Source organism: Lissotriton vulgaris, chromosome 4_1, assembly GCF_964263255.1.
Source record: "Lissotriton vulgaris chromosome 4_1, aLisVul1.2, whole genome shotgun sequence".
NCBI lineage: Eukaryota > Metazoa > Chordata > Amphibia > Caudata > Salamandridae > Lissotriton > Lissotriton vulgaris.
This window is the reverse complement of record NC_141691.1, coordinates 675127963-675150382: the sequence shown is the minus strand read 5'-3', so window position 1 is coordinate 675150382 and position 22420 is coordinate 675127963. Positions and strand designations below refer to the sequence as shown.

The 22420-nt window shown below is 47.3% G+C and overlaps 1 protein-coding gene and 1 long non-coding RNA gene across 2 annotated transcripts in view; both read left to right on the top strand.

Annotated features, from left to right (window-relative positions):
- ANKRD12 (ankyrin repeat domain 12) overlaps nucleotides 1-22420 on the top strand; it is a 429381-nt gene that overhangs the window by 26299 nt on the left and 380662 nt on the right. The gene's annotated exons all lie outside the window — the stretch shown is intronic.
- On the top strand, nucleotides 11957-15195 carry LOC147722429 (uncharacterized). Its single transcript, XR_015310024.1, has 2 exons — nucleotides 11957-12616; nucleotides 13224-15195. It is a non-coding gene; the product is annotated as an uncharacterized LOC147722429 (long non-coding RNA).

Here is a 22420-nt window from a genome sequence, read left to right as displayed (position 1 = left end):
CATGGCAGTGATGGTGTCCGTGTGTGCATGGCAGTGATGGTGTCCGTGTGTGTATGGCAGTGGTGCTACGTATATAAGTGTGCTTCGCCTGTGGCCATAGATTAGACTAAGGGTGTGATCAGAGTGTGTGAGTGTTTTGTTTGAGGGGGCAAGTGTGCATTTCTGTGAGTAGAAAGTGAAGTACGCAGTGTTGTGAATAGGCATGAACATTCGTTCATTTGAAAACACTTGAGCCCTATAACACCTCTAAATGCCATCTTGCAATTGTTTTGTTCCCTTACTTTAAGTGGGTCCTTCCTTCCTACTCGCTCTACGCTCTGGCCGGAGTGGTCGCTCCCAGTGCTCCCTGGCGTGGACTGGTATCGTTAGTGCTTCTGTGTATTTTGCCTCCTCTGTGCCTCGTATTGCTCTGCCTGGCTGCCGCTTTGAATATAACGCGCATTGGCTTTGAATTGCACTTTTCAGCTGTTTAGCGCGTTGTCCACAAGCGCTCTGTTGTGCTCCCCCCTCCTCCATTTTGTTGGTTGTTGTTCTCTTGGTAAGCCCGCCCCGCCTCCCAGCTGAGTCGCCCTCGCCCCTCCCCCTCCACCATCCATATATGACAGTTCTTCCCGCGCGCAGCGTCCACGCGCAGCGACCGCGCCCAATCCGCGCCGAAGGTGCGCCAAAGGTAAGCCCGTCTACGCCCGTCCGCGCCTGGACCGCGCCCAGCGCCAGACCCCCTGCCCCTCGCGCTGCCCAGCCCTCCCGCATTACCTACGATGCTGCCACCCTCCTAGCCCTTAACCCCGGTCGCGCTCCCAACTGCGTCCAAGCCGCCCCTGGACAAACCCATGGCCCTTTCTCCTGCTTCTCCTGCAAATTCTGCGGCACCGACAACATCTCCGCTACGACCACACCACAGATCCCCGACCCCAACCACCTACAATGCATCCTTCTCAACACCCGATCAGTCCACAGGCACGCCATTGACCTATGGAACCTACTAGACACCACTTCTCCGGACATCGCCTTCCTAACGGAAACATGGATGAATGCTTCCTCCGCACCAGACATCACCATTGCCATCCCTGAAGACTATAAGATCACTCGCAAGGACCGCACCAGCCACACAGGAGGAGGAATCGCCATCGTCCATAAGAAATCAATCCGCATCTCAACCAGCTCTGACACCAACCTCGCTAACTCCGAACACCTTCACTTCCAGATCCACATCGACCCCAAGACCACACTCAGAGGCACCCTCCTCTACAGACCACCAGGCCCACGCGCAAAATTCAGTGAAGACATCACGGACTTCATCACCCCACACGCGCTCCCCTCCAAAGACTACATCCTTCTGGGAGACCTCAACTTTCACCTCGAAAAGATCAACGATCGCAACACCGCCACCCTCGTGGACAACCTCGCCAACCTCGGACTCAAACAACTAGTCACTTCCCCCACCCACATCGCAGGTCACACACTCGACCCCATCTTCACATCCAGCAACCATGTCTCCTTCAGCCACACTACGGACCTCCTCTGGACTGACCACAGCTGCGTTCACTTCACCTACAACAAACCAAAACCCAGCTTCCACCTCCAACCTACCCTGCAAAGGAACTGGAACAAAATCACCACGGACCAAATCTCCGCATCGCTCCTTCAACACACCCCAGCCCCCTCTTCCAACGCTAACGAAGCCGCCGCCAACCTCACCCTATGGTTATCCAACACCGCTGACAACTTAGCACCACTGAAAAAACGTCAAAACAAACCTGGCAGCAAGAAGGCCTCATGGTTCAACGATGATCTCAAGAAGTCCAAGAAACTCTGCCGCTCCCTTGAAAAGGCCTGGAAAAAAGACCCAACCACCAGCACCAAGGACGCCTTCAAAAACGCCACCCGCACTCACCACCAACTAATCCGAAAAGCCAAGAAAACAGCATTCAAGGATCGACTCGACAACAACGCTCACAACAGCAAGGAACTTTTCAACATCGTCAAGGAATTTTCCAATCCCTCGGCCAACTCCAACGACATCACCCCCTCTCAAACCCTCTGCGACTCCCTAGCCTCATTCTTCCACAACAAGATTGCAGACATCCACAACAGCTTTGACAACCAACCCGGAAACCAACCCACCCTACCATCTGCTGATCATCATCCCCCCGAGAACACCCTTAACGTCTGGAACCCAATCTCCACTGAGGACACCATCCGCCTGATGAATTCCATCCACTCACGATCCCCCACAGACCCATGCCCTCACCACATCTTCAACAAAGCTGACTCCGCCATAGCACCGCACCTCCGAGACGTCATCAACTGCTCCTTCAACTCCGCCACCTTCCCGGAAGACTGGAAACACGCCGAACTCACCGCCCTTCTGAAAAAACCCACAGCGGACCCCACCGAACTCGAAAATTACCGCCCCATCTCGCTTCTTCCATTCCCGGCCAAAGTCATCGAGAAAGCTGTCAACAACCAGCTCGCCGCCTTCCTCGAAGCCAACAAATCCCTCGACCCCTCACAATCTGGCTTTCGAGCAAAACACAGCACTGAGACCGCCCTCATCGCAGCAACAGACGACATCCGAACTCTACTGGACAATGGAGACACAGTCGCCCTCATCCTCCTCGACCTCTCTGCAGCATTCGACACAGTCTGCCACAGCACCCTTTTACAACGCCTCAATAACATCGGAATCCAAGGAAAAGCACTTAAATGGATCACCTCGTTCCTCACCGGAAGAACCCAGAGAGTCCGCCTTCCACCATTCAAGTCCGAGGCCTCTGAAGTCATCTGCGGCGTACCACAAGGTTCCTCACTCAGTCCCACCCTCTTCAACGTATACATGAGCCCCCTCGCGGCCATCGCACGCCAACACAACCTCAACATCATCTCGTACGCGGATGACACCCAACTGATCCTTTCCCTCACCAATGACCCCAGCACCGCCAAAACCAACCTACACGAAGGAATGAAAGAAGTTGCCGAATGGATGAAACAAAGCCGTCTGAAACTGAACTCAGACAAAACAGAAGTCCTCATCCTAGGTACATCCCCCTCTGCATGGGACGACTCCTGGTGGCCGGAAGCCCTCGGAAAAGCACCCATCCCGACTGACCACGCACGAAACCTAGGCGTCATCCTGGATTCTTCACTCTCAATGAACAGACAAGTCAGCGCCGTATCCTCATCCTGCTTCAACATTCTTCGCATGCTCAGAAAAACATTTCGCTGGATCCCCTCCGAAACAAGGAAAATAGTCACCCACGCTCTGGTCACGAGCCGACTGGACTACGGAAACACCCTCTACGCAGGCACTACCACAAAACTCCAGAAGAAACTCCAACGAATCCAAAACGCCTCAGCCAGACTCATATTAGACATCCCACGCAACGATCACATCTCTGGTCACCTTAAAGACCTCCACTGGCTACCCGTCAATAAGAGGATCACTTTCCGACTGCTTACCCACGCACACAAATCACTCTACGACATCGGTCCAGATTGCCTCAACTCACGACTGTCCTTCTACACCCCCTCCCGCCAACTACGTTCTTCCAGCCAAGCCCTCGCCACTGTACCTCGCATCAACAAGACCACCATGGGAGGCAGATCCTTTTCATACCTGGCTGCTAAAACATGGAACTCTCTCCCCGCTTACCTCCGCCTTACCCAGAACCACCTAGCATTCAGAAAGCAACTTAAAACGTGGATATTTGACAAGTAATTCTCCTCCCCTTCCTAAGCGCCTTGAAACCCTCCGGGTATGTAGTGCGCTCTACAAATACTTTGACTTGACTTGACTTGACTCTGTCGCCTTTCAGACTATACGACATCATTCCAGTAAAATACATTTATTAGCACACATGCCTAAATACTTTGAACGCTTGCGCCTGCAATCGAGATTCCACATAACAAAGGTGCAATAGCAAAACTATGTGTCTATGCCTGTTTATATGTGGGGGACTCACAACTGAATTGGTCAGGAGAAGTAAGAATCCTTCTGGCAGCCCCACTCTTTACCTCGCCAGTGTGCTTGCACAAGTGCGCATTAAGCTTCCACGCCTTATTGAAAGACGCACTGCAGTCCGGATCGGAGCAGATGTAGCGCTTCTTGAACTCGCCCACGCCGGTCTCACCCATACTTCTAACGAAGCAGAACTGCAGCACACGGCTCTCGATGTTCGGAGACCAGCTTTCCACGTTGGTAAAGAAGGCTGAGCTTTATTCAATCGGTAACGTTAAGAGTTATGCCCCTTTGCACTGAAGTCTGGGTGACGCGCGATGACCTCCCGTATCAGATTCACTGCACAGGCGTAGACTGTTCGTTGAAGAGCACTCTTTCACTTTAGATTCTTGTGTTTTGAGTATGGTGTTTTTCAAACGTTATTATAGACAAGTAAACAAGAGAACAGAAAAGGTTTATAAATCGGGCGAAACGAGCAATTAAAGATATCGAACCGCTAAAGAAGTTGTCTTCGCGCAAACATTCACAGACCACTTAGTAATGTAGCAGAAAAGGCCACGGAAGTCAGGCACGGTCGCCTGTGACGGGGGCGGGGCCACGTCCAGACCGGAAGAGGAGGCAGGCGGAGTCGATGCGTCTCGCGGCCCGGGGCTCCTGTGAGCGGTGTGGAGTCCCGGGGCCGCGCTAGCAGGAGGTTGGGCGCCGCGTGCTGAGAGAAGAGTCCCCGACATTGCCCAGGTAAGTTTCAAAAGGCTGGAGGGGCTTGGTGCACGTGTGTGTGTGTGCGTGTATGCGTGTATGCTCGTGTGTGTATGCGACGGTGACGGCGGGGGAGGGGGAGGGGGAGGGGGGGCCTCGGTGCACTTGTGTGTGTGCGTGTGTGTGTATGTGTCAGGGGGGGCTGTCTCTGTATGTATGTGCGTGCGTGCATGGGCGCTTGTGTGTGTGTATGCGCATGCGTGTGTGGTGCTTGCGCTTCCCAGGAGACAGCGCCTGGCCACAGCGCGCGTTCCAGTTACAAATCGGCTCGAAGGATGCGCGTGGCCGAAACTGTCTCCTGGGAAGCGCACTCGCTAACAAAAGATCTCTAGCGGAGACACAGCGCTGACGCGCTGTGTTCGCTACGAGACCTAAAAAAGGTATTGAATCTGCAGTGAAATGAAATCACTTAAATTATGCCATGCTAAAATGAGCTGAGCTCCGTCCCGCTGGATGCGGCCTAACAGCTAGAGTGGTCGACCTCTAAACTAGGTTTGAGTTTCGGAAGCACGGCTCGAGTCGGGGTACCACGCGAGTGGACGGTGAGTGGAGAAGCGTGGCTCAGTGGTTAGGGCGGCAGACCCTGATGCAGAGGTCTGGCCCGGGACCAGGGTTCAATTCCCGCCTCGGCGGCTCTTGGACTCAATCTCCCCGGACCTGATAATTCTCGCCTCGGTGCCTAGTCTAATCATGGGTCCCACTCAGTGACTCTGGGCAATAGCTTGCTTAATCTCCACAACGGCCCCAGCAGTACTTGGGTGCTTGCTTCACCTTGGGGGTGCCCAGGAGTGGACATCTCACAGGAAAGCCAGGAAGGGTTCCACAGTGGTATGAATACAGCACTACGAGACCTATGGGTAGAAGGCGCTATATAAATACAAACACATTTACGTCCCCCCACTTAATATACCGGGGGGACACCGTCCCCCCTGCCAAACAGCTGGACTTCACTCTTTGGCCTCTCTGGGAATAGGAGCTTGTCACCGTTCGTGACGTCACTTGTCGTGACGTAACATCCGGTGACAGCGCCCCCACTTCTTTTTTTACGACGCTCAACATCCTGTGATTCTTGGTAAATCGTGTAATCCCCGTGCCTAACAAAACAAATGTGTTTGTCTGTAACGTAACCGGTGCTTCTGTAAAGCGCTATGATACCCTTGGGTCAACTTCGCACTATGTAAAACTAAAAAAAAAAATCATTGCAATGTACATGTTGTGAGGCAGTGCACAGTTTTTCACGTTATTTTCTGTGTTCTTGGATAACATCGTGGAAATTGACCGGTCTACTGTAAAATTGAGCGGGGAATGACTGGTGTATGTGTTCCAAATAACATGTTTTATTGGTCTGCATTTACTTTTCCTGTGTAAATATAAATATTTTTGTGCAGTGAATTCACACATCTGTAATAAGGAGATGCTTCTTACTGGCTATACAAACGCATTATAAGACGAATCGGACAGAGAGAAGCACATAGTAATGCTACCTCTAATGTAATAGGTTATGAAACTATATTGTATATATGCTCATTATGGGAAACACTTTTTGTTTAGGAAAAATGCATTTTGAATAAACAACCTTCCTGTACTGTGAAAACTGTAAATAGCAAAGTACACATGCACCTTCATTTTTATATCTTCTTTGGGTCCTTCTGAACTGGAGAGAGACATGCAAGTGAAATGACACGCCTTCCCACTGTCCTGACAGTAAAATATTTATTCTATGACTTTAATTCCTATATACTTATGTGCTCTTCTCAGTGTGCTATTCCTTCACATGATGTAATGTAAAGCACATACACTGTTGCTTTATTTGACTCGGTGGTTTAACTAGTATCCAGATGTTTGCCCTAGCAAGAAGTATATTTCTTTTTTAGCAAAAAGGCAAACGGCTTGTAGGAACTTGTGAGTTTCCTTGGAGGATTTTATTGGTGTTGGAGGAAGCATTACATTAAACCAGTGCACCACGGATAGTTAGGGAGGGCATAGACAGTGGCTCATTTCTTGGTGGTAATGGCAGCTGCTGTTTATTTCAGCAAAACCTACTTAAAAAAGGGAATATATTTAGGTAGGTTGTACAGTAGGGGCTAATTTCTGATGTAAGCCTCCGATATTAAGCACAAATTAGGTTCATTTTGCCATTAATTGGATGTTGGTATCCTGGCACAGCACTGAACGCAGTATGCATCCCTTTATATAATTGTTGTGTCTTTTTTGTGAGGAGAAATAACATAAATATGCCTATTTTGCATGCCTTTCATTAATGTTTCTTTCAGAGAAGCTAGCATGGGTGTCACTTGTATTGGTGGAGCTAGTGAATTATTAGTTGGTCAGGTGTCCACTCAAAGGAAGGGCTTACTATACCCTAGGTGTTCAGTGTATGCTTCCCTTCTATCAGAAATCTAATTTTGCTTTGTTAGACCTGACAACTTTTGGGTGGTCTTCCCCCAAACCTTTTGCCTTCTTCCTCCATTTTTTTTGCTGGTCTTGTATTCTCTGACCGTAGGACTCTGCACACTTGTCACTGCTAGCCAGTGCTGAAGAGCATGTGCTCACTCCTTAAAACATGGTAACATTGGCATATTTAATTTACTTGTTAGTCCCTAGTCAAGTGGCACTGCATATGCCCAGGGCCTGTAAAATAAATGCTCCTAGTGGGCCTGCAAAAACAATAAGATGATGGATGGAATGCTGAGGTGGCATGGTGGGCAAAAAAAGATGAATTGGTTTCGGCCCGAGCGATTGCCAGTGTTCGAGATTAATTAAAGCATTTCATCCATCACCTTGTTGTTTTTGCATTTAATGCCTTACGTGCACAGGGTATGGCCAGACATGGGCCCCGGGTTCTCTGTGCCGCTGGAACCATGCCATACCTGTGGCTGAAGAGCCCTAACTAGGGCTAAACTGGTCCTAGGTTGCTTGCGTTCCGGTTCAGGGACGACCTGGCCTGGCAGTTCGGGCTAGACTGTTCCCATGAGGAACAGAGTCAAGATTGATTTGCATATCTCAGGGTCCAAACTGAGGTGGGCAAAAAATGATGGATTGGGATGCAGTCCAAGTGATCGCCATTATCTGAGATTAATTCAAGCATTCCATACATAACCTTGTTGTTTTGGCACTAGTGAGCCTGCAGCACTGATTATGCCACACACTTAGGTAGCCCTTTGAACTTGCCTCACGCTGTCATTGCAGCATTTGTGTGCAGTATTAAACTGCCATTTCGACCTGGAAAAATCAACCTTTTGTCAGGTCTAAACCTTTGCCTGGATACCCTTAGGGGTGAGTTGCCGCACTCTACAAGTACCAACTGATTGATTGATTGATTCCTTTTTAAAACATGTCACCCCAGGGTAGGCCATAAACCTCCCACATGGCAGGATGCAATGTATTTAAAAAGTAGGACAGGTACTTTTAAGTTTTTCATGTCCTGGTATTAAAAACTCTTACATTCATTGTTCACTACTGCACGGTCTACCTCTCTCATAGGATAACATTAAGGTTACCTTAATAATGTAATAAGCTGTAATCTCTAAATGGGAGTAGGTGAGCAGATCATGTTTGGTGTCTTTGAAAATGTAATGAAAAATCCTCTCATCGTAAAGTTGGATTTTAAATTGCAATTTTGAAATGGCCACTTTTAGAAAGTTGGCATTTTTCTACATTAGCCATTTGGTGCCTGTAGCCTGTCTTTGGGTCACATGACTGGGTGTATCTGACAGTTGGGCTTTGTGTATTTCTCGTTGACAGCCATACGCAGTGGGAGCTTGGGTGTGCCTGGATAAACCTTCACAGGCAGGATTGGAGGGTCGAGTTTGGCACAGCCCTACTTGCACTTGAATATAACTGTGTCCAGCCTCCAATCAAAGGGCTGCATACCCCCTATAGTTAGTCTGGAGCCAGTACAAGGAAGGCAGGGTGCCTGGGAATTTCATATGGATACATCTTGAAGCCTCTCCCCTCACTTCAAAGGCACAACTTAGTATAAATACAGGACCCCAGACACCAACTCTTCAGTACATTTCTGAATCCGTGGATACTCTGTCAGGAAGAAGGACTGATGTGCTGCTGGAAGGACTGATGTGCTGCTGGAAGGACTGCTGCTCGTCTGTACTACCACCTTGCTGGACTAGTGCGTTGCTGTTCTGACCTGCTGCCCTCTTTCCTGGGTGAGAAGGACAGGATCTGCATCTGTTGATCCCAGGACTCCCAAGTGGCTCCAAGGGCTAGTTGGCTGGTCTCCTGTCTAAAGTCTCAGGAACAGAAGGCTCCAACTACCTTGACCCCAGCACCTGGTCTTTGCCATCTGTGAATCTGCCCTAACAAGTGGTGCTACCTGAGTCCGGGCCTAGGAAATGGGCATAGGGTGCTCTGCCAGCCTCTGTGGATGAAGCGCAAATGACAAATGTCTGCTGCTCTAGGCACGACCCGAGCAGCACTGACGGATCACTGCTGCTGCATGGGTCAGATTTGTCAGAAAGACCCGCAGCACCTTGCAGCACGTTGCCTCATTGTAGCAGGCGCTGTGCCACCAATCCTCTGCACCGGCCCTTGCATCTCTTGTCAATGACACCGGACTCCACATCGCAGCTCCTCAAAACTGATTCATCGCCCTGACATCGTGATGCATCCTCGATGCTGGACTTATCATCGCAGCCCTCGTCGACGGGATCCTGGTTGACCACACAGAACCTCGCACTGCATCCTAGCTGCATCTCAAAAACATATGCATCTCCTCGGTTGCACAGTGCATCATCAACGCAGCTCCACACACCACTCCGCAAACCAGGATTTAAGGTACTTTGTTCAGTTGGCCTGACAGGGCCCCTTAGCCAGCCTGCGCTCCATCAGGGTCGGCCTGAACTTGTGGCTTTGTCCCGGACCGGTGCAACCAGATAGCCATAGTTGATGCTGTGTGCCTTTTGGCACTATTTTACTAAAATCGTTAAGCCTTTATATCGCCGTTTCTACTGATTGGATTTTTGGAGTTTGGGTCTTGATTTATTTATTAAAAATTACTCAATTTTTACTCAACTGGTGTGGGATCTTTTTGTGGTGTATTTTCACTGTTAATATTTGAAGTATTGCCCAAATACTTTACACATTGCCTCTGAGTTAAGCTGACTGCTCTATGCCAAGCTACCCAAGGGTTGAGTACAGGCTCATGTACGGTTTGCTTTGACTTCACCCTGAGAAGAATTGTAGTTGCTGCTTGAGAAGGGGTTTACCTCCTCAACAGTTAACCCAATTTTTTACATGCTGGAACTGGGTGTTGTAAAAATGTGCCTACCTATTACCTTGCCCCTATCTGAGTGCACGGGTCCTGAAGAAAGCCCTATAACAATAACATAAACTGCAGTTGGAGTAGGTGACTTCTGAAGTAGAGCCAAGGGGCAGTGGCTGATTACCAATTGGTTATAGGATGCTGTCAACCCTTAGTTACTAGACCTCCATCTAGATCATAGACACTCACAAATATTTTCTCAGGAGCCAAAAGTATGGCCTGCGGTATGCCCGAGAGACACATTGCTCCCGGCATGATTGAGGGTGTAAAATCAACATGTTCTTAGAAAGAAGCGCGAGTCATTGAGCACATTTTTGGCGTTTAATTTCATACTCCCTCTAAATTAGACTGGTAACATATGTAAATCTCTCCAGACAGTGTAGCATGGGTTAGGACGATGTTTCAGTCCCTTTACTTCCTCCTGGCTTTAGCCTGTACTGCTCACCAACCTGGGAAAGTCAAGTGTGCAAATAGAGTACCTATTGGAAGTAGAACCCCAATGTAGACAATGGAATCCATAAAAGTATGTCGCCCATTAATCATGTACATGCACGGGATGAAACACCTTAGCAGTACACCACCCCTCCCCCCAAACAAACATAGACACTTCATAGGAGTGCAGACACTATAGTGCAAATTCATTAAAAATAGGCAGTTCTTATTGTTTAAGTCCACCCTGTTTTTGTGCCTAAGCGTGGCAAAGTCCCATGACATCTTATTACCCACCCACCTTTTTGTCTTTGCTTCACTTCTGTTCCTGTTGTTTTAATGGTTTTAACCTTCTTCCCTTATCTTCCTCGCTTTTTCTCAAGTTGCCTTAGCATAGTGATCACTTACCTATGACTTCAGATATTGGGAACCCTTACGCTGCCCCAACCCCCATCTGTATTTCCCTTGTATATGACTTTGCCTCCACAGCATCTGTGGACAGGCTTGTAACTTAGTCTTTTGTGTTCGTTTGCTGATATTGTTGTCGCTTTTAATGATGCCATACCATTGGCTTACAACTATTGTTTTTTTGTTTCTCATATAGTATGTGCGCAGTTTTAAATGTTTATATTTAATGCACTTAACACAATTCTTACTTTTTTTTTTTAAGAACACCTTTAAGATTTTTGAAATGTTTTTTTTCTTTTCATAAGGAGTAACATGCCCCACAAAAACGTCTCACCAGGAGCAGTGTACTGTGTGGTTAAGCCTTCTTGAATGTTGTATCAATTTTTTGGGAGTTTTGATGAAGAGGTCACTGCTACTCATTCTGGTGCACTAGAACACTTTTGTGGCCGGGTACTAGATTATTGTTTTGTTAGATATTATTGGCATCAGATTTAACCTAAAGCGTGGCTGTTTGCAGTATGCGTCCAAATGTCATATCCCTGCTCTAATCTTGAAGGGTAACTTTCAAATCATCTGGGAAGAGTAGGTTTGGTTGAGGGTGTACCCGAATTGCTCCTTAAATGTAGCAAAGTGAGTGGAGTGGATTATACTATGAGAGTTTGGAGTATCCAGTGGTTCTGGAATAATTTTCAGAGTGAGGGGTGCTGCCATCATGTTAGATCACTGAACTCATAGGGATTGTGACAAAAACAAGCTTCATAAAAAAAAGTGTAGGAAATAAGCCACGCCCATTTGTGGTAAGGGTGGCGCATACTGTTGCAAATATATTATAATTCTTAATTCGTTTCTAAATGACAGCACACTGTCATTTAGAAACGGCACATTCTCCATTGAAATGGACACTCAATTTAGAAAGACCTAGTTTTACTGATAAAATTATATAGCCCCCAAACAATATATGGAAATCCGGTTTCAGCGAATAATTGACAGTTTCACATCACCAAGTAAAATGTTTTGATGGTTTTTTTTGATCCTGTTAAAACATTTGCTTCCATTACACTTCGGAATTACTAAAAACACTTCATTTGTGATTTCCTAACTGCTCAAATATTTTGAAATATATGTACAGTAGTTCATTTATGGGTATTTACATTTTGTTGTGTCAGAATAAGCATTGGCAAAACCATAATTACCTTTCCCATTTTGTGTTAGCCATGCAGTACACCAGCGTGGCTGCTGTTGAGCATGGCTAAAAGTTTGTGGCATAAACTAGAGTGGCATGGCATGGCGTGCCTTCACGTAGAGTGTCTTAAAGTGGAGTATGCCTGGTGTGGTAGCGCACTGCCATTACAAATCGCACATTTTCAATTTAAATGACCATTAGATTCGCACAAACATAGTTTTATTGATAAAACTGTATAGCGCACAAATGATGTATGGAAATGGCGTTGCCAACTGTATGGATTTGTTTTGATATTATATTGTGTTTCCATCACACTTCAGAATTTCCCCAAAATTTGCTTCATTAGTTCTTTCCTAATGCTTATATATTCTGCTATATTTGCACAGTTCATTTACAGACATTTAAATTTTGTTGTGTTCTTTAAAAAACTTTCTACAGCCGTTCCTCTCCCATTGGTACCCAGTAGGATTGTCTCATAAATTCTCTCATTTTGAAGTCAGTGAAAGAAAAGTAAACACCAAACGTCCTCGTAAGACAGAGCCAGGCCTCGTAAGACAGAGCCAGACATTTAATCCCTGTATTTGAATGCACAGCAAATGTAACAAGATAAAAACAAATTTAAATGCATGTTTCCAGAAAGGGAGCACTTGTGGAAGAATACAATGAGCAATGGGTTAACAGTTAAATGCAATAGGTCTCGCCTTTAATTAAGTTAAAGCCATTTGCTTTGCTATACAATACCATTAGTAAAGCAAATGGCTTTAACTTAATTAAAGGCGAGATCTATTGCATTTTCAATGCTTGTTTGGGAGAGAGTTGAAGCAGTAATGGGTTGGGTGGAGGAGCGAAATAAAGGCAGGTGTATTAGAAGGGGTGATACGAATACTGAACACGAAGGCCATGATTTGACGTGGGGCTACAGTGAGCAACAAGTCTCGCACAGCCACTGACTCTGTCCCACCCCACTAGCCTGTCAGATTCTTATATGGAACTTCCAGATGAACTAGCGTGCCTCAAATCATTCCAGTTTCTTCTGTCGCCCAGTTGTCCCAGAGTCTATTCGATGTAAGGAAGCTTCGAGGCAGCAGCTGTGATCTGTGGTTAACGCAACAATAAACTGTTTGCATTCTAGCCAGTACAGCGTTTCATCCTTCCGAAGTCGATACTACAAGCACCAGAGAACTGGCTGTAGCATCTGTGATGAGGGCTAGTAGTAGGCAAATGATGGACTCTGGTGTGTTGCGTGTATTATGTTGTTTGTTACCCCCAAAGAGTGTGATGCAGGGTTGAGTGTTGGTGTGTCCACTCCTGGTGGGCGTCCCTCCATCACTCACTAAAGGTAAGCGAGGATACACGGTCCTAGAAGGACTCGAATCTGCAGCAGAAATGCAGTGCCCTGTGATGCTCGTTAAGGGCAATGAGCGTAAAATACATCAACGCAAATGTCCGCTAAATGTTGTGACCCTACAAGCTCCTACTGCTGGTATGTCTTGTAGATGATAGGTGTCATTATCATATATAGGTACTATCCGTTTCCTTACCGCAACTTACGCACGATCCAGGCTAACGTGGCGGACTGAAGCTGGCCCTTCGTAGTAAGATTATCTCGGGGCATCAAATACCTCCAACACGGACTTTAATGTTTGATTTCCGATTCAGTTTCATGTCTTACACCCTGCCACGGCGCGCAGCGGTGCACAGCGTCAATCTGTTCGATGAGTTCAAAGATATGAAAAAGTATAAATGAAAGGAGGGCCCTTCAAATTGAAAATAAAAAACTAAGGGGACGAAATAAATATAGAAAACACGGAAGAAACAAAGCAACACAGGATTAGTCCAAAACAGATATTCGTAGGTTATTTTTTTGACAGACTAATTTTAACTCTGCCTATGCGGACATGCTTCCTTGAATGATCCAGAGCTATGCGTCTACACTGGCAGTACAAAGGGCAAAGTCATTGAATCAACCATGCAAGGATGCTGTGGTCCCAGAGAGCCATCCATTGACCGGCGTGATAGGGTCCACGCCTGAGGAACCCGAAGCGCCGGAGTGCTCACTATTGACACTCTGACTATGTGACGCTCTAAAGGCCCGAAACCCCCAACTTGACACACTGTCATAAAGTCAACAATTCCAGGGCTCCAAACTGCCCTACTTGACAGACCATCAAGAAGTCCACAGCACATGGACACAGGGGCGGGCTCCAGAGATTGTCCATTGTGACAGACTGTCATAGAGTCCCCAGGGCAAGGACAGAGGGACCTAGGCTTTTCCACGTGCCAAACTATAATAGAGACCCAAGTGGCCGTCTATTATAGTAGCTAGTGTGTTGAACAAAGGCCACAGTGTGCCTTAAGTGACAGTTTGCAACAGAAGCCACTATGCGCGAGCCCAGGGCCCCAGAGTGCCCCAAGTCACAGACTATCATAGATTCCGCAATACTAGAAACAAGGGCAACAAAGTGCCGTAAGTGACATTTTTCCATAGAGTCCACTGTACGAGAGTCCATGGTTTCCCAAGTCACAGACTTTTATAGAGTACCGCAATAGGAGGAACGAGGGCCACAGAGTTCCTTAAGTGACAGTTTGCAATAAAGTCCACAGTGTGAGGTGTCTTGGAGTACTCAGAGTGGCACACGGTCACAGTGTTAGAGCTGGGGGCCTATAGAGTGTCTCAAGGACAGACAATTTGCGGTTGAGGACAGGTACGAGCGACCAGAGGTGCAGAGTACCGGAAGTTACCCACGATCTTAGAGTCCACAGTGGGAGGACACAGGTCCCAGAGCCCCCCAACTGTCAGACCATCCCTCCTTATGTGTCTGCAGATCGATGTGTGAAAAGATGCAAAATAATGCATGAGTGTGGAGAGTAGTGTTCAGGGAATAGGAACAGAGGCAGAGATTAAACGAGCTACCGTGACTCTACACCCAGCACACACAGGCAATTTGTTCACATTTATTTTCGAATTACCAGATATCACGATAAAGGCTTTGCCAGCAACCAATGAAAGTCAAGTTGAAGAATACGAGCGAGCAGGGGTGCACTGTAGGCACGATAGCTGATATTATATGGTGTGTTTACTGAGACCTTACTTGATTTGTGGACGTGAGAAAAGTGCTAAAGAAAAAAAGAAAGGAGTGCAAAAGAGGGAGTACAACAACGTGAGACAAAACAAAACCAACTCTAGGGGAGAGAAGTACAAAAAGAAAAGACGGTGAGATAATAGGACGGCGAGCAAAGCGCACAAACAGAAATAAGCGCAGCCCGTCATGGGACGTGAACAGCTCCTTATTGGGCTGACAGAAGATGTGCACGCGGGAACTGCCTTTCCTGGCGGCGAAAAAAAAGTCCCTAGAGTATCACGCAGCCAGTAAAGCATCCAATCCCCGTGTGCTCATCTTCTGTCTCCCCGCGTGCACGCTTTGGAATCGTATAGATTGCAAAAGGCCCTCGTCATGGCGAGAGCAGCGAATGTGCGCTTCTAACGCAAGACGAGACCTAAAAAGCCTGCAAATAGAAAGCAAGCAAATGTGGGTCACAAACCGTAAAGCCAATGGTAAGCATTGTTCAAAACGCATTCCCAGAGTAACTTTCAGAATGTCCTCCAGATGTGTCAGCATACCAGACCTTTGTCCTGTCTGCTAGGCTTTGACCTAAAAAATGACATCTTCAGCCTTTCCTTTCTCACCAGCAATACTTGGTCCCATTTTTAAATCCGGGAAGGAAAACTAAACAACAATATCCATGTTAAAAGTAAAAGCAGCAGCCTGACAGTTGACTTCAATGTTTGGAAACACAGCAGATGTGAAAAAATTAAACCAAAATTTTAAGGTATGGCCAACCCTTCCCCCCCCTCTTCCTCCCCCCCTCCGCCCCATAAATAGTTCCAGCGTTTGCATTGAATGTTCAGGTGTTCAGGGTGGTTTTTTGGGGGGCTTTTTTTGGGCTTGTTTGTGAATTGCACATGAGCAAATTAATCGATTTTAGGTACTCTGCCACAGAATCCAAATATAACATTCAAAATAACAAACATGGGAACAGAGTGTAATGCAGATAATGTATAGTAAACTACAGCATAAAAGAGAGCGTGGGGTCCCCCGAGGGAGATGGGGCTCCCGCCTACTCAGGAGACGCAGCGGCAGGCGGCGGCGCCCAGTCAGGAGAGCGACAGAGTTCTGGTTGGCGAGGATGGAGCCCTGAACTTGGGACCGGTGGAAGTGGCCGATGACCTGGGGGCTGTGCTCCCTCTTGAACAAGATGATATCCTGGTCCCAGATACACTTCTGGTAACGGCTGAGGCCGCGCCACTGACGGCCCGCTGGTCCTGGAGACTGTAGCGAGTGGACCCCCAGGGGCTGGAGCTCCTTCATGAGAGAGACTTGGTTCGACCTCGCACCTGGAGGCTCTCGGTGGACATCCTCCGGTACCAGGTGGGTAGGGCGCATGTAGATAAGGCGATAGAGGACTACACGGATATCAACTGACGAGATTGGACGCTGTCCCTGGCTACCAGGTGGGAGGCCCTTAAGGCAGTGGTGCGCGGCGCTTATATGGGGCTTACCTATGGAGTTCGAAAGCAGCTCCTTCGCGACCTGCAGAGGGAGGAGGACGCTCTCTTGAGTGCCCAATTGGTGGTCCACCCTAGTGGTCCCCAGCGGCGGGAGGAACAAGCGGCTCGAGCCCGGATACATGATGTCCTAGATCGGTTGGACAGGTATACCCTGGGCCAATATAGGCAACGCCTTTACCGAGAGGGGGACAAGTCGGGGAAGATTTTGGCCTGGATCCTGAAACTGGAGCAGTCACCCGAACGTATTGTTGCCCTACGCGACCAGGCGGGCGCAATAGTTTAATTCGAACGGGCCCTCCTTGAGGTCCTCCAGTCCCATCTGCAGCTAGTGTATCAGGCGGACCCAGCCATTTCGGCGGCCACTTATCTCCCCTATTTGCAGGGGTTGCTCATGCCGACCCTTTTGGACTCGGACTGTGAGGACCTGGATTCGAGCCTGACTCTATTGCAGATACAGGAGGGAGCGCTGGCTCGCTTGCCGCGTGCCAAATCACCGGGGAGCAATGGTTTCCCCCCGGAGTTCTACTATGAGTTAAGGGAAAGATTGGCGCCACTCCTGTTGCAGGTCTATCTAGAGGCCTTTGAGGGGGGAGTGCTTCCGAGGAGCATGGATCAGGGGGAGATCTGTATGATTCTCAAGCCAGGGGGGGGACAAGCATGACCCTTCCTCATACTGCCCCATCACTATGATCAACACTGATGTTAAAATATTGACCAAGCTGTTGGCTACTCGGCTGGCGCCACACATGGAACACTAGGTGCATCAGGACCACTGCGGTTTTATACCGGGTCGTAATACGGCGATGAACCTGAGACGGTTAAACCACATACAGCACGAGGTGAGCGGTAGGGAAGAGCAACCGGTGTTGGTCTCTATAGATCTGGCCAAGGCCTTCGATACGGTTGATTGGGGCTATCTGCAGGAGGTACTCCGGAAGATGGGCTTTGGACCCAACTTCGCTCACTGGATTGAGATTTTGTATAATCCCCCCCCCCCCCCCCCCCCCCGTGCCCGGGTCCGACTTGGCGGAGTGAGATCGGAGGAGTGGCAGCTGGGACGGGGAACGAGACCGGGTTGCCCCTTGTCGCCGTTGCTTTTCGCCCTGGCTATAGAGCCTTTCGTGGTTAAGATTCGCACTGAGCTCAATCAGTGGGGCATCGTGGTAGGCGACACCTGTAATGTTTTGTCGCTCTACGTGGATGACGCGTTGTTCTACTTATCCACCCCTAGAGAGGCCCTTCCACGGTTGTTACATCTCCTTGACTCCTTTGGGCAGGCGTCGGGCCTGCGGCTCAATCGCAATAAATCTCAGATTTTTCCGCTTTCGGGATTTGACACTGTGCGCATGGAGGATTTACTGGAGAAGGGGTTACGTTGGGAACTGGCCAGCTTTAGATATTTGGGCATTCACGTGATACCAACAGAGGATCAGTCCCTTGCCCGCAATGCGGACAGAGTGATTGCCTCGCTGCAACAGTCGGTAAAATGTTGGAATGTTTTGCCACTCTCCCCCATGGGGCGGCTGGCCATTGGCAAAATGGTGATGCTGCAGAGAATGCTGTATATTCTTCAGAATTCGCTGTGCCCCCTCCCGCCGAGGGTGTTTAGAACCCTCAATTCACTTCTCACGTCCCTGCTGTGGGCGGGACGGCGTAGCAGGGTGGCCCTGAGCACCGTGGTGCGCTCCTTTGAGGAGGGAGATCTGGAGGCCCCACTCTTTGACCTTTATTATTATGCAGCACAGCTCCTTCCGGCGGCCAGATGGTTTGCGGACACTGATACGTGGGAGACGGAACTGCTCACTGGGCGGGCCACAGCGCAGGAGCTTCAGCAGGCACTGATGCGGGGTACAGGGGCTCCGCCCGGGCTACCGTATGTGGTGCGGCACACGGCTAGTGTATGACAACGTTTCGTGGAGAGGGTCCTGCGCTCGCCGCCCTTTCATAGGGAGTAGCTGATTTGGATCTTTCCCCCTATGCTGGAGGTGGAGAGTCAGATGTCCTTCCGTGCATGGAGGGAAGGGGGTTGTGAGTTGCTTGTGGACCTGTTCCCCTCGGACAGCTTCCTGACTTATGAGCAGGCGGAGGAAACTTTTGGCCTCAGTGGAGGGCAATTTCTTTAATACCAGGGCCTGCGCTCCATTGTGCAAACGATCTGGCCGCAGTGTCCGGAGACCCCCCAGACGACCCATACACTTCACATCATATTATCCTGTGGCAGGGGATGTAAATTGATTACTTTGTTGTACCCGGCGATGAAACGCGATTTAGCCACCCTGTCCCGCCGTCATGGGTGGCCTGGGAAAGGGACCTGGGTGCACCCCTGGACCAGGGTCAGCGGAAACGCATAGGGACCTTGACAAGGCGAGTGTCTTGTAATGCTCTCTTCAAGCTCGTTCACGTCAGTTTTCTTCATTGCACCTATCTTACCCCCAAAGTGGTAAGCCGATATTCGACGGACAGACGGGACAATTAACCCAGGTGTGGCGCAGGAGGGGCAGGATTCCTACATATGGCCTGGGATTGTTCCCTGGTGGGGAGCTTCTGGGCGGGGGTAGTGGGTCGTATAGCGGCCGCTACCAGCCTCCGAGTTGACTTGTCACCCTTGCACTGTCTGTTGGGATTGGTACCTAAGCCCAGGAAACGGAAACTCCCGTATAAGTTGCTGCAGTTGATGCTAGTTTTAGCTAGGCGTAGGGTCGCTATTACGTGGATGGGACAAAGGGCCCCTGAGGTAGACATTTGGCTTAAGGATGTGAGGGAGTTGGTACTAGCTGAGGAAACACATATGCAGTGCTCCAGAAAAGATGACAAATTGCAGGAAGACCTGTTGGTTTGGAGAACCATGTGTATGGCAGGGTTTGGCCCGGAGTTTCAATCTGATTCGGAGGGGACCAGTGGCGAGCTGTTCTCTGCACCTGACTCCGGCCCGGAGGGGGAGGGGGATGCAAGTATATGAGTACCTGTCTGTAGGGTGCGAGTCATAAGACCTGACCTGAATTCCTCACGTGTTTTGTAATGTACTCTTGGTGATGCTTCTTTGTCACATGGACTTCCTGTTTACAGATGTGGTCTTTTTCCGTGGAGTTCCGTAATGATTCCATCGAATTGTGTACTGCTGTTTTTTAATGATGCCTATGTGGGGGGGGGGGGGGGGGGGGCTGAGGGGGTTGGGGTTGGGGGTGGGTGGGGGGCTTTGCCTTTTGTATTTTCCAAAGTCTGAAAATGAAGGTTTAAAAAAAAAAAACTATAGCATAAAAAGTTAAGCTAAAAAAGAAAGCCATCAAAACGAAATCTAAACCACTGCCATCGTCGTTGTATGAAAAATAGAATCAAACAAACTTGAAAACCAATGTATGAAACATCGAGAAAACTCAGGATTTCTGACGTTTAGAAATGAAGTTGGTATTGATGTAGTCTAGTACGCTATTTCAGAGTTCTTGATGGAGAATATTAGTCAGTCTTATTTTGAAGATATTCTGACGTCTGTCCAGTTATACTTTTAAACAACATGCAGCCCCCCCTTGAATTCCGTTATGGATCAAACTGGCACCCAAACCAGTTTTTTTTTAAAGGGGGAGGAGGGCTGGTTTGTAGACCATATGACTTGCCCGTAACTGCATATACTACTTTTGACATTGTGTTTTTTGTGGGCTATTGATTAGGTTACACTGGACCCTGCACATAGTCCATTGACATGGTCTAAATTTTTATTTACCCAGTTTTTATTTCACAACTATAATGCAATTCTTGGAGATGGAATGTGAGAACGTTTTCTTTAGTTCTTAAGCTGCAAGATAAAAAGTTTCACTATCGTGCATTTAAAAAATATAATATATTTTTTATTAATTAATCCTTTTATGTTTTCAAGTTTATGCCAAAACAAAAAGATATCCAACTAGGTTAATTACTCTGCCCCATCTTCATTGAGAAGTACAATTTTCTCATTGTGTTCGCAGCATATTGTACAGTTAAAGCTTCTTGAGTCCTTTTAGTTATTGTAACATAAGGTGCACTTGGCACAGTTGCATGCGTCTTCCTCTTCCCATAGTTCATCTCACAGTTGTTTGTGCTCCTGCTTGGAATGTGGAGCACTTTCACTGAGTATCCCACTCTCCCCGCGTCTTGATCCATACTATGTATCCTTGAGTTCAATCTCAGGTCTGCATCCATGATTACACCCACACGTTTCAACTTTTTAAAATGTACCAATGTTCCAAAACACCTGCGCCTAAACTTCACTTCGTGAATGTTTCGGTTAGGAGGAGCTACAAATTACCTAAGTCTCTGCTTAGCCTCCGTTCACATGGAGACTGATGGAGCGTTCCCTTCTCCACTTGCTCTCAACATGGTGGCAAAATCACTGCTTTGACATTGTCATATAGCAAAATAAATGGTGTTTCATTTAATTTGTTTGCATAAATGGTTGTGTGCTTTAAGTGAAAGTTGGTCCAGCTTGGATCCACAAGTAAGGGGTGACCAATATGATCTGGTACCTCTAGCAGCATGCTTTTGAGGGTTCTTTCAAGTACATATAGTTTTATCTGCACAGGTGTTAAAATCTACGAGTGGCTACACGGTGAGCGAGATGATGCCTCTTCTTTGACGACCTCAATTTGAAGAATTAAATGCCTTGATCTTAAGACATTATTGATAACAAAGTTTGATGTTTTTCTTTAAACTTGCACCACTGAACTCCAGAAACACAGGAATCCCTGTCCTTGTGTGCTACATAGGGCCTGAAATTAAACCATTACTTTGTTAGAAGTATTTATCTGGTTTCGTGTATTTGTTGTATAATTAGATACTTATCAAAATCATAAAACTTAATATTTCCCCAGTCATCTGAAAAGACAAAATCAGGACCATGCTGGTGAATAATGACTGATGTATGTTTGTGTTTGTAATATAGATACCAACTTAGTAGCTGGTTAACCCCATGGACATCTTTTATTGTAGAAAATGTTGATGTGTCAGAGGTGGGGAACACAAGCTTCTTGGTGCCTACTTTGAAAGGTCATAATGTGTAGTTGGCAGACTAATCCTGTCACACCAGTGGGTCTCTCACGAAAGCATGCAAGGCTTATGGGTCTATAACACAATAATCAAGCATTTGCAAAACGAAGAGATCTGTCCTTGGCGTTCTAGTATCATAGTTAAGTTTTTGCAGTCGTATTCCACATAAATAAAAAGCACAAAAGGGCTACTGCATATCCATGCCAGCCATATGCGGGAAAAAAAAAGAAATTAAGATTAACAATTGCATACATTATAATAGAACAGTACTGGTGCTTTCTAGCAGACAGGTATAGTTATAACAGGCATAGAACCCTTTTAGTTTCAATGCACTTGAAAGCAAATGTGATTTTGTTTAGTTTTGCATTAGAGCGCTTAAAATGCACCCAGATTACATTGCACATTTTTTGGTGATTGAGCGGGGCACACAGGGAAATTAACTGAGCGAATCACAGGATGTTGGGTCAAGGCCAGGACTGCAAGTTTGGCAGCTCTGATGTTGGAATCCTCCTAATTCTTCTTGGTGCAAAGAAAAGGCATTATTGCCTTGAATTACTGTAACAGGACCAATTAGTTTAAACCCACAATGATGAAGTAAATGTATATATATATCTCCATTGTTATGAAATGTTCATTTACAAATGATATGTTTTTAATTGTGCATTAAATGCTTTTTGATTATGATGTTGAATTGTGAAACAGTTATCCCCTTGATGTGCTTTATTAAGTAATTTTTAAGATTTTGTGCCCAAAAAAATGTTTGGTCCTTTAAAGATTAGCTGAGTATTTTTTATTATATAGGGAATGTGAAAACAT